At 39.8% G+C, this 13,772-nt stretch overlaps 1 long non-coding RNA gene across 2 annotated transcripts in view; it reads left to right on the top strand.

Moving 5' to 3' along the window:
• Positions 1-13,772, top strand: part of LOC138741484 (uncharacterized) — a 28,201-nt gene that overhangs the window by 11,179 nt on the left and 3,250 nt on the right. For both annotated transcript variants that reach the window (XR_011343520.1, XR_011343519.1), the window contains exon 2: positions 6,948-7,000. This is a non-coding gene — a long non-coding RNA (uncharacterized lncRNA). The remainder of the gene's footprint in view (positions 1-6,947; positions 7,001-13,772) is intronic.

Below are 13,772 nucleotides of genomic sequence, written 5' to 3' on the forward strand. Positions count from 1 at the left end.
CAGTTTCGGTTCCAACAGTTTATTCGAAAAAGCCTGCGCTGTGCCTTATAAGGCGGCCGTCATCCCACACCTGCATTGGCGGTGACATGACAACATAGCCGAGTGCATGTGCGCAGCCCCTCTGCCCATGAGGGATGCAAAAACCGGCCACGGAGCCAGTTCACCACAAAAACACATTTAGAAATCATCTTTAATGAGACACTTCTATCAAGGATGTTTCATTGATGTTACTGAAGTTTGGCACTAGGCCAGATTATTTGGACAGAAGCTGTATAGTGATCACGGACAAGGTTTTAAGGTGTATTTTAAGCAGGAAAAATGGAAAAGCAGAGATAGAGGGAAGTTAACTGTAGTCTTCCAACCTTCAACAAGCATGCATCTGTAAGGGATGCAGACCTTCCACATGGATATACAATACCATCCATAATGTTTAGGACAAAGATACTTTCTTTTCCTTTATTTGCCCCTTTGCTGCACAGTTTTAAATTTGTAATCAAACAATTCTCATGTGATTAAAGTGCATATTCCAGATTTTATTCAATTTTATCTTTCGGTTTAACCATGTAGAAAATCACAGCACTTTTCATACATCATCCCCTCATTTCAGGTCACCATAATATTTGGGTCATAGCAATGATATGTATATTAAAATAGTTGTGTTTAGTACTTAGTTGCATTTCCCTTGCAATGACTGCCTGAAGTCTGTGATTCATAGACATCACCAAATGCTGAGTATCTTCTCTGGTGATTCTCTGCCAGGCCCTCTCTGCAGCTGTCTTCAGCTCCTGTTTGTTTCGGGGGATTGTCCCCTTAAGTTTTCTCTTCAGCATATGGAAGACACGTTCATTTAGATTAAGATCAGGCCAGTCAAGAATCTTTTTAGCTTAGAAAAACTCCTTTTATTGCATGAGCGGTATGTTTGGGATCATTGTTTTGCCATAGGATGAAATGCCTTCCAAATTCATCTTGTTACTGCCATCAGCAGTTGTATCATCAATCTGTGGCAGCCATACATCCCCAGGCCATATCACCCCCATGTTTAACAGATGAGGTGGTATGCTTTGGATTTTAGCCAGTTCGTTTGGAGCACAAGGGTAAACAAAGGAAAAAAGTGTCTGTCCATAAAACCAGGGCTTCCAAAGACAGAAATAGTGCAGATGATGCCCAAACATTCCAAATGGCCACCATGTTTCATACACAGCATCTGCAATCTTATAAAAACAAACGGTGAATGCTGGAGGAACATGGCCACCATGTTTCATACACAGCATCCATAGAAGTTAAAGATATATCATCAACATTTCAGTCCCGAGCCATTCCTAAAAGTATAAGCAAAGAGCAGACAGTTGTCTGAAAAAAAGACAGAGAGAAAGGGAGAAGAATGGGAGGAGGCAGAGTCCAGACCAACAAACAAAAGGTGTTAATTGGATACAATAAGAGGAAAAGTGATCATTGAAAGGAGAGGAAAAGTGATCATTGAAAGTGATCATTGAAAGAGAGAGGACTGGAGAACAGGGGAATGAAGATGGCACTGGTGGGGGGGGGGAGGAGGTTTAAAGGAAACCAGAGTGCTTTATGTTAATACCATCCAGTTGTAGGGTTCCCAGACAAAAGATGAGATGTTGTTCCTCCAATTTGTGGGTGGTCTCAGTCTGGCACCATTCACCCCTTGTGAATGGCTTGGAATCCTTTTTCCCAAGGTTACGTTCAGGTAGCTGATTGTGATTCACGAGCTAACACTCCTTGATGTTAAAGCACATTCACGCAGATGTTCCACTACTATATTATAATCTCTTCCTCCACCCCCACCTCCAACGTCCCGCACAAAAAAATCTACAATTTCAATGGCATTTAATACTGAAAATAAATGAAAGAGTGAAACTGTATCCTGGAGTGCTAGTGATGTTATTGTCAAGGACTAGTTCCTCCATGAACTTTTAAACCCCGGCACTCAAATAGATAAGAGATTGCATAGAGCGGATTAATTGGCTGCTGTTGCTCTCGTGCGGAGGTTTCTGGAAAGCAAGTAGTGAACTTGCATCAATTATGATTACATCACCTTTAGAAGTGGGCAAATTTGTGACAACTGCAATTATTTCAAGGAAATAGGAAAACATTCCATCATTAATAAAATGTCCAGCATTTTTATTTCCTTATGTAAGGCAAAAAAAAACAAATCGCATTTCTCAGAGTGCTTTCGCATGATAGCAGGAGGTAAGATGAGTGCCAGACATTGGGAGATGCACTAAACACATAGGCTTGTGTTGGCACTGAGTCAAAAAGCAGTCTGAAAATGATGAGAGGAGCTCAGCACACAATGGCACAGGTATTAGTGGAAATAGATTCTGACTGGACTTTTATCGCAGCTAATTGGGAAAAGTTTATTCCCCCCTGCCCCCTAATTAACCTACATTCTTTATTTTTAAATCCCAATCACAGCTGTAAAAATAGAGTGCTAGTGATAATCCTGACCACTAGAGGGAGTCAGAGATCAGTTGTTGCAGCTAGGAGTAGATTCAAAGGGGATGCCTTCACGAGTTTGTGAGTGAGAACTCTAGCTAATAAAGTATAGTTGTAATAAAAGAACCCAAGTTTATTTCAATAGAAGAAACATCGCATCAGCTATATCAAAAATTTGAGTAAAACAGTTTCTATAATTTCCAAAGAGGGAAATCCTAAAGTCTGGATAACAGATTCTTTATTATTTCCAAAGCCAATAAGGTATCAAAAGGTATTATGTTTTTATTCTGCTTTAGAGAATTTATCTCTCATGGTTGTGTTATCAGGGGTATTAGGACTGAGAATGAAACAACCATTATAAACAGTGCTGTTAGCTGGAGTGGGAGGCTGAGGGTGAAGGAACTATTTGAAGTACATGGTCTTGGAATTATAGCACATTAAAACAAGTCATCTGAGAGACACTATGGATAGCATGGTGACACAACGGCACTGCAGTGAAGCACCATTATGTGGGGAAAAGAGGAAATGCAACACAAGTTAGAATTTACTTGGTGCTGAATTAAAGACCTGAGCAACACTGACACCAGGTTCTCCCCTGCATTAAAATAGAACGATGTCATTCATTTATTCTACCATTGACCATGTTGGGTACTTAATGCAACTGTGACAGAGCCCTGGAACAAAATTAGGTGGCTTATCCCCATTCTCCACAGCTGAAGTCAGAGGAGAAAAATAAATGCACAAATTATAAAGGTTACAGCTCAAGAAACAATACTTTGCTTTTGAGCTTGTAAATATAATTGTTCTCGTTTCAATTATATTTTTCCTGTAATTGACTGAATAAACTTGGGTGCTTTATATCTTCAATGAAAAAAATGCCCTGTGCTGTATGATTTTCACTGTGTAATTTCTTTATATGGATTATCAGGACTTTGGTATCGGATGTTTAAAGCTGCTGTGTCATGCACTCATGTGAGTTTGAAAGTAGCTTGAACAGGATACAAATTAGATCTTGGTTTTAACATTTTTTGCAAATGCCAAATAAAGTGTTAGATCATAACTTGAATTACAATGCAAGGTTTGGAAATGTTATGTATTTACCTCATCAAATGTTAATTATGATAAATAAACAATACCTGAGATTCTCAGGTATTAGACCTGCAAACCCACCAACTACAGCAAGGGCCATATCAAATGGAAATGAAAGTCTAGTTTGATGCACAGATGTGGAGCTGAAAAAGCTGTGTTCTTCATGATTTCTTATACATAATCATTACCATACTCTGCACTTGCCCATCCAGAGGGATGGATATATGCTGGAGCACAAAAGCTGTGAAAAGATGAACACTTTCTATTTCATAACAAACCCAAAGAACTTCAAAGACCCAAAATGTTGAATGTTGTGTTATACACACACAAAAAAAAAACATTAAATGCTGGCCACACTCAGGTCAGGCAGCATCTGTGGAAAGAGAAAAAGAGTTGACATTTCAGGTCAAAAAAAAATCATATTAGTATTAAGTTTATCTCAAAGCTGGGAGGAATTTAAACAATGAAGTGAAACAAGAAATTTTGCAGATGCGGTGATTGTAGTAAGAACACAGAAATCCTGGCAGAACTCAGCAAGTCTCACAGTAATGATATATAATTGGGGTTTAGGGGCCTTGAAGAAGTTCTCAGGCCCGAAACATCGGTTATATATCGTTACCTCCTATGGACGCTGTGAGGGCTGTTGAGATCCTAAAGCATTTCTGAGAATTTAAGCAATGCACCAGTTGATACAATCACAAAGACTCACCAGTGGCTAAACTTCGCAAGGAGATTTCGTATGTCACCAAAGGCTCTCAAAAATGTCGACAGTTTCTAGGTGTACTGTGGAGAGCATTCTTTCTGGTTACCTTACTGTCTGGTATGGAGGTGCCAATGCACAGGACAGGAAAAAAAACTCCAGGATTGTAAACACAGCCAATGACATCATGGACACCAGCCTTAATTCCATTTAAGACGGTGTCTTAAGAAATGTTAGGTCTGCTTTGTTCATGAATGAGTGAGACAAACACCAGACTGAGTCGAAATCAGGGTTCTTTGTTCTTTATTACCGGATTGTAACACTTGCAACTAACCATGTTAGTCGGAGAATGCATTCTGCCGTTATCAGCAAAATGGTGATTTTTTATACCCTTGGATACGTGCTTAGAACATCATCATATCATTACTTGTCCAATGACTAAAACTGTTGCTATCCTTTCCCTGCTAGCTTCCTGCCTCTCAATCCATCAATGTCTCTCTTATCTTGTAAGTACAAGGATGCATTCACATCTTGTTACAGCCCTGCACAGGGTAACTCCTTACACATTCCCATCTCATGATGTTTTACCTAACAGGAGTACAAGGACACCTCCCCTTCTTGTTACAGCCCTGCACAGGGTAACTCCTTACACATTCCCATCTCATGATGTTTTACCTTACAGAAAGCAACCTCTATCCACCAAAGCCATGCCCTCTTCACTCTGCTACCATCAGGAAAAAGATTCAGGAGCCTGAAGACAAGCACCCAGTGACACAAGGACAGCTTCTTCTCTTCTGCCATCAGTTTTCTGAATGGACACTACCTCACTTTCCTTTATTTTCTTGCACTATTTTTGAAATGTAATTTAAAGCAATATTTGCACTGTAATGCAGCCGTAAAACAATGAATTTTGAGACATGTTCATGACTATAAATTCTGATTCTGATCAGCTCAATACTGATTGCAGCAAGTTTAGCAGAGTGAGGGCAGCACGGTTCGTGTAGCGGTTAGGGCATTTCTGTTACAGCACCAGTGATTGGGACCAGGGTTTGAATCTTGTGTTGTCTGCAAGGAGTTGATACGTTTTCCCCATGCCTGAGTGGATTTTCCCCAGGGACTCCAGTTTCCTCTCTCTTTTCGAAAAATGTACCAGAAGCTGTAGGTCATTTGGGTGCAATGGGATCATGGGCCGAAAGAGCCTGTAGCTGTGCTGTATGTCTCAATCTAATATTCTAAATACTGACTGAGTGTTGCACTGTCCATAGTACAGTCCTTCAGATCAGGAGAGACATTTAAATCAAGAGTTCATTTGGGCATAAAAGATTCCAAAAGTACGTTTGTAGAATGCGCCAAACCATGAAGGGAATAGCAGAAAAGTGCAGAGTTACTGATTTAGCAATCTAGAGGTTCACACTGCTGACCAAGCAAGCTGTGCTCAAATCCCTCCAATGCAGTCTGGAATTTAAAATCAGTTGATTAAATACATTTTCAGCCAAATTCTGAGCAAAACCAAAATGCTTGCAATCTGCGGTACCTAAACATATAAAATGCAGGAAATGATCAAAAGGTCAGACAGCATCTGTGGAAAGAGAAAAACAGGTAAAGTTACAGGGCAATAAACCTTTCTTTGTGGTGTTGCAAAATCTGTTATGCAAATGTGCAGTGAACTGGGATTCAATGGGTGAGTGCTGTATTGATGACTGGCCACGCCTCCTAGCTCCACCTCCATTTTCCCATATATAACCCTGGTTTCCCACCTAAACCCAGAACCCCTCTGAAGCCTACTTGTGAAATCTATCCATTGTCGAAAGCTAATGAAAGTTAGTCCTCCCTCCAGTCGTATGAGAGGTTTTTAATCTACGCTATAAAATGAAAGCCTTTCTTTCATTGATAACAAAAAAAAAATAAGGAGCCGTGGATGATCATATTTGGTCAAGGGCTATTTAAAAGAAAGAATAAGAAAGGAACTGAACTACCAGGAGAATTCACGAGGTGCTAAGGTCAGCTGAAGTACTGTATATACTGTAATAGTTTAGAGGAGCATTCCACCCAAGCCAGAGTAATGATGTAATCTGGGAGTTTACGACTGGATGAAATTACCCAAATAGTGAAGAAATATAAACATTTTAATTTGGAATGATTGATGTTTGGGAGCTTTTTTCTCTATGGAATGTTGCCTGATAAAAGCAAAACTGGGTTATAAGGCAAGTTGTTTAATCCCAACTGGAGTTTGAAATGAGCAAAACACAAGATTCTGAGAGGATGTGTTCAGGCCGAGACTGAGACACCTCACTCTGTCCAGAGATCCTCGGACTAGAATGTGTTTATTTATGGATGAGATGAGGAACTATTTCTCTCCTCAGAAGATGATAAATCCCATCTTGAAGGGCAGTGGGTGTTGAAGATTTTGATAGAAAGATTTTTAGACATTAAACTAAGGGAGATGAGGACAATGTGGGGGTGGGGGAAGTGGACAATGTATATGCTCAGTGACAAAGAGGATTGTGGGTGATATGGAGTGGCCTCCTTCTGTTTGCTCGTTTATTATTATACACTATGAGGAAAGGTGATTTTAAAAGGTTTAATACCACACTGATGATCAAGAGGTACTATTCGGATGGAACAGGGAATGTTTTACTCTGCAGCTGCTGTTCAAAGTCTTCCACACTGACATAAAAATGTAATGTTCCAATTTCAGTTCCCAAACAAGATTGCAGAAATGTCTTCTGAAAGAACTTCTTTGGATTTCAGGCAAGTGTTAAAGGCAGAAATGCACCCTAATAGTTTAGTTGATATGTACAAGCTGTGCTGAATTTGTCTTTCATCTCTGGCATTATCAAACTCCTCAGAATGTGCAATAGCTCATATTTTCTTGGAGTTAAGTTTCCTAGTACCTCTACTCACTTGCACAGTAATTGAAATAATAGCATTGGGGAACTTCTAACCATGCTGCAGACACTCTCATAGACATCAGTTAACAGCATCCTCAGGTTAAATGGCACAGCACTTCTCTGCTCCATCTTTTCTGGGCTTTGCCATACTCAATATACTCCTCATCTAGGCTAGGAAGGGCCAGCACTGCATCCAACCGTCCCAGCCCTCCGAATCATTGCCATGAGAGGAGTAAAGCACTTAGTGCAGTGGTTTTCAACCTTTTTCTTTCCACTCTCATACCACTTTAAGTATTCCTTATGCCATCGGTGCTCTGTGATTAGTAAGGGATTGCTTAAGGTGGTATGTGGGTGGAAAGAAAAAGTTTGAAAACCACTGTTTTAATTCTACCTAGTTGACTTGTTATGTGCATGGTTCCATAACTCCAAAGGAAATGGGCCAATGACAATTTTTCTCAAGCAAAATATTTCAGTAACAATTGGGTCTCAAGCAGCGATTCTCAACCTTCCCTTCCCACTCACATACCACCTTAAGCAATCCTTACTAATCACAGAGCACCGACGGCTTCGGGATTACTTAAGGTGGTATGTGAATGGAAAGAAAAAGGTCGAGAACCACTGACTTAGTGTTTCAATATTAGCATCACAAGCAGACAAGCTGAATTTTGAAAGCATTTCCATGCAAGAAACAAGCATTCACTTAGCATTTGTCTTTTGGTAGTCTTTCCAAACAAAAGCCATCCTTTTGGGACTATTCCAGCTTTACTACCAACCATCGTATTGCTGGTCGAGAGCTGGACTTTATTAATTATGGCACATTGAAGGTTAATATGATGACATTTAAGCCAATCCTTTTACCTGACATTTCATTTCCCACCAACTTCCACACTGGTTCTATTTTCATTGCTCTGCTCAATTTTCAGTCACCTGATTTTTTTTTCTTGCCTTTTGCTTTCATCCTTGGGCTGCCGGAGCTGTAAATCTTTTAGAATATAGCCTTGTGGAATTTTAAATTGCAGGATGAAGGAAGTTTTAGATTCTTCCTCTGTGGTGTGTTCAGAAGTCCCTCTGCTTGCATCAGAAACTGCGGATGTAATAATTGAGAATGATTTATCTGTTTATTTGAATGCACTCTCTCAGTTCAGGAAGTGTCATGCTGCAATAGAACAGATTAGGAAACTGTGAGAAGAAAGATTGGAGCCCAGGGCACAGATCCAGTAACTGAGTGACGCCGGCGGAATGTGCGTTGGCACGAGTCAAGAGAGTAAAGGTCCACTCACACCCAGAGAAACACACACCCCGCTGACTGCAGGCATAACGGTTGACTTCCTTTCCTCACGTTAACATTTGACCTCCATTTGATTGTCCTTCCTGTCTCTTTTGCATCAGTCCCATTAGTGAACACTTGCAATCCTTTCTAATCTCCTGTTTTGATTACCTCTCTTGTTTAAATCACTTTTAAAAATCCATACTTCAATAAGCAGTGGCTGGCAATGCAATACACACATCACACATGTAATCTACAATGACTCTATTGAATACATACATATTCATGATCAGTAGCCAGGTTTCCCATGAGGTGGTCTTTCTCCATCAGGACCTTCGGTTTCAAGGGTCTTTCATTTGTTCTCTAGTCCTGCGGCTTTACTCTCCCAGCTACATTTTTTTAATGATTCACAGTCTACCCCATCCCTTAGTGCTGTACAATTTTAACATGATATCCTGCCCTTTCAACATTACTGTTCTGACCATAAAAGATGTTGGCCAAATCATCATGGATTCATTATACTGCATATGTTGTGATGAATAAACTCATTTTGCTGATAAGTTTTAAAGGCTTTTATGAAAAAGGTTACCCGAACACATAGGAAGGAGATGGGGGCCGAAATTTATTTGTCAATCAAACACAAATCAAGTGGTGTCCACCAATGACCACCTGAGAGTGGAGATCCAGATGCCTTACAGCATCAGCAATCTAGACTCAATCTCAAGATCCGTTACTGTCTACGTAGAGTTCCTGCAGTCTCCCTTTGGGTCTCAGGTTTGCTCTGATCTCCTTCCCCATCCCAGAGACATGGAAGATGAAGGCTAAAAGGAGCTTGCAGATGCTGGAATGTGAAACAAAACTGAGGGCACTGGAAGAATCCAAGATGTTAAGCAGCATCTGTAAATTGGTGCTTTGAGTCAATGACTGAGGGGTAAGAGGGAAGATTGGCAATTCGTAAGCAGGGCAAGGTTGGGAGGTGATAAGTGGAATCAGATGGGGAAGCGAATGTTTGGCAGATAGGACCAGGCAGATTAACTAGTCACTAATTAAATTGTATAGATGCCTGATAGAATCTGAGTTGAATAAATTACAGAGAAAATTAGTAGGGAAATGAGATTGCTCCATGAGCCAGGACAGACTAAATGGACTGATTGGTGTCCTAAGTAATTATAAGATATGAACCAAACTAAATTCAGAGGAAAGCATTGCCCCCGATTTGCTCACCAATCTGACTGAGCAAGTCTGGCCAACCAAGACCCAGAGATGAATTATCAGCCCTTGTGCTTCCTCCAGATACAGCCGAAGACCACAAAGTTGCTAGGATTTTTTTTTGAGTTTAGCAGTCATCACCCATTCAGGAGTCTGGGCTCAGGAGCTATATTTCATTTTTTTTTAAATCTCATGGTCTTCAGCATCACTGGAGGAGAATCCGGTCTAATTTAGCAGGTACCCCAAATAACTCGGCAGAAGGCATAACACCTCTGCATTGCTTAATTGGTCAAAATTTTATTTTCTATCTACAAAATAGACTCAACAAAATTAAATTCCACAGCATTTCATGCATCTGAATTTTCAAAAAATAAATAAAATATAGAAATTATTGAAATCTATTCAAAAATATGCTGAACATGTGCAAGTATTTTATGTCATATCATTAAAGGGGTTTTGGGTGTTGGGAAGAGCATCAGGTTCGGTGGGTTCCCAGAGAGGTAACTCTGGACACAAGGGATGGCAATCACAGGTAACTTTTATTAACACACAGGAAACAAACAGGGGAGAACATTAAATGGTACTCAATCATTATTTCACCTCAGACTTTGCTTGGACTCTGACAATGGTAAACCTATACTTGGCGCGCTCACACACTACAAGCAGGGACACTTACACATACCCGGTTCCCTGACCAATGGGGTTGTGGCTCTCTGCGAGTACTGACCTATCGCAGCACTAATGGCTCAGCTTCAGTGTAGTGCACACCTTACCCACGACTCTTCCGTTATGTCCACAGTAGTGGCATGGAGCGATGGATCATGAGACATAGGGAAAGAATGTGCTGTGCTTTGGTGTTATATACAGTGCTAATCTGTGCTTCTGGTCAATAATGACCTGAGGTGATTTAAATTAGCCAACAGCAAGGTGTGCACTAATGGGTGGCCAGAATCCAAACTTGATTGACAGGTGATGTGACTTCCGAACAAATTTCAGACAAGGAGAACCCACAACCACCCGCAATATACACATTCCAGACAGGCAGGGGGGTCGAGTTTCCTCCAGACACAACAGTTATTGGATAATCCTTTGCTAGTGGAAAAAAAACTCCACATGAGTTTTTCCATTTAATGCACACTACACTCAGTGATATATCATTTCAGAGGTGTTTATAATTTTACAAATGTTGCCAAGATTTGATTCACTCTTGTACATACATAGTCTGTAATATAATGTTAGCTTTGTTATTGTCGACAATGTGTTGATGTTAGCACTCCAGTTCAATCAGTCCCCATTGCATGTACATTTTAATTTTGACATGGATTGTGGTGTGCATTGCATCTCCTCTTCCCAGCCCTTTCCTCACCACAAGTAGTCATCTTATCCAAATCATTCATACATTTCTGCAGATACTTAAATGAAAAGGCTTTGCACAAACTATCGCATGCAGCATGCATCTGTGAATCAGGGAACAAACTAGCTGACTCCAAAACAAAAGGTGATCCAGGATATCCCAAAAGACCTCAGAGCCAATGGAATTCCTGTTCTACTATGTTGGAATGGCACTGTTAACTTGAGCACAAAATGAAGTTCGACAAACCATGAAAAGATAAAAGACCTGTTAATCTATTTTGTTCAGGCTGTACAATTGATAAATATTGACTAGCACATGAACAGTCTAAATAATCAAACTGCAAAAAAAAATGTTCAGCCCTGCACCTTGGATTGCATTGTTTGTTTAAAGTGGTTGGTAACAGTTAGCCGAACCCTAACCCAGATGAAATAAACAGGAGCACCAGGAGACTCAAGACAGCTTGTTCAATTCAAAGTCAATTCAAGTTAGAAGAGCAATATTTGGTAGCTGCCAATATAATTCTGTCCAATTTAAAATATTTTATTCCATATTTTCCTGATCCACAGTGTTTATCATTCTGTTTGATGATGTGAATTTGCAATTGGTTTTAGTCCCAAACACAGCTACTTTCACTTCCTCATGCTCCATTCCAGAGAACCAAGGCCAAATAGAATGATTTTCAATGTGGTCCCTAACCTGCTAAAATCATCAACTATGAATCCAGTTCCCTGGCATAATTTGCAGGTACTGCTGTGAGTGGCAAAGGAGCACTCTCCAAATCAACCACTCAACACAGCCCCTGTTTTCTCCTTACCCTGCCACTGAATCAGCCAGAACCTGCGCAGTATCAGATCTTAAATCAAACTACCATCCCTTGGGGTAAAAGGTTAACCACTTTAAACAAACATTGCAATCCTAGGTACTGATTGCTTTGATAGCTGACCATTTTCTTTATTTTACCAAAATATTTATTTTTCTTCAACTATTAACTTTAACTAATTGTATGTGAATTGATTGCTTATTACTTCAATAAACCAGCAGTATCGTGAAAACTATATCTGATCCTGCAAGCTTCTCCCAGACACTTGATGCAAAATAAACATAGATATGATGTTTAGAGTTTAACCCATGAATTCCCATGTTGGTGCAAGATATTTTTAGAAATACTATCAAATGTCAATGCGTGATTTCATCACTGGACATTTGTGACACTATAAATGTATGAGAGATCTTGCTGTAATGAAGAACTGAAGCTAAATCATCATTTTAATGAACATTTTAAAGTTTTGTTTTAAGATTACAATGAGAATAAAGAGGATCACCTTCCTGAGAGTAATTATCATTGTTTTATATGGAGGACACATATTTCTTCAAGTTCTCTACAACTGGAGAGGACATGGTGAGGTGGTAATATTTTAAAGAAAGGATGGAAATAAGTGCTCAATGTGACCAATGAAATTTGAAATTGAATGTTCGAAAATATGCTTTTTAAAAATGTATAAATTTGTCCCTAATTGTACACTAACACAATTTGAACTTATCCAACAATACTAAAGCAGCATTTCCTCCTTTCAAATTCAGAATAAATGTTAAAAGAGCATTGGCAAATCTTCAGTGTCCCAGGAAGCGCCTCAATGTGTTTCAAGACATGACATCATGTAAAAGAGGATAAATCTTTAAAGAGCAATTGAAAAACCCCCATGCTACAATTTTACTTGACATAATGAAGTCATTATTACAACAAGACCTAAGCAGTAGCTTCCAAAACACTGAGTTAATGAGGTCCAGAAGCTAATGGAAATGGCAATCAGCTGTTTTATGGATCTCTGGCTCCATGGCAGTACAGGCCTCAGCTGCTCCACCAACTTGAAGCTGCATTGAACATCAACTAGACTTAGCTATCTTTGAATGTCTAAACCCTAAATTGCTCTCAAGGTGGTAGTAACGCCAATAATTCCACTGTCAACATCAATGATGCATTCTCACTTTTGCTAAAATAGGTAAGATGATGTTCCTAAATTTCCATCTCCTATGAGAAGAGGGTATCCAACACTACCAATTAAAGGCATTTTTAGCTATGAAGGAGATGTGAATTGTTACCCCTGAAAAAAAACCTCATTGCTTAGTAGGAAGAAATACGACTACAACCATTTAATTTGGATTCATGTTTTACAGGCAATCTAAGTCAGGGAAATTTTGACCTTTTATTGGCCTGTAGTTGAAGTCAGTGGTCTGTAACAACAAATATCAAAGAATGCTACAAGGAATCCTCATATTCGGAATGACCATCCTCCAATATAGAACATTACAGCACAGAAACAGGCCCCTTCTGCCCTTCTAGCCTGTGTCGAACCATTTTTCTGCCTTGTCCCACTGACCTCCATACCTCTCTCATCCATGTACCTGTCCAAATTCCTCTGAAATGTTAAAATTAAGCCTGCATTCACCACTTCAGATGGCTGATTGTTCCACACTCTCATCACTCTCTGTGTGAAGAAGTTCCTCCTCATGACCCCTCTGAACTTTACTCCTTTCACTCTTAACCAATGTCCTCTGGTTTGTATCTCTCCTATCCTCAGTGGAAAAAGCATAACTACATTTATTCTGTCTATACCCCTCATAATTTTAAATACCTCTATCAAATCTCCCCTCATTCTTCTACATTCCAGGAAATAAACCTTGCCCTGAAACTTAGTTTCTGAAGTCCGGGCAACATCCTAGTACTTTGTCTCTGTATCTTTTCTATCTTTCCTGTCGTTTGGTGACCAAAACTGCACCAAATTCACCAAGTGTCCAGTGGGC

The sequence above is a fragment of the Narcine bancroftii genome, chromosome 8, assembly GCF_036971445.1.
Source record: "Narcine bancroftii isolate sNarBan1 chromosome 8, sNarBan1.hap1, whole genome shotgun sequence".
NCBI lineage: Eukaryota > Metazoa > Chordata > Chondrichthyes > Torpediniformes > Narcinidae > Narcine > Narcine bancroftii.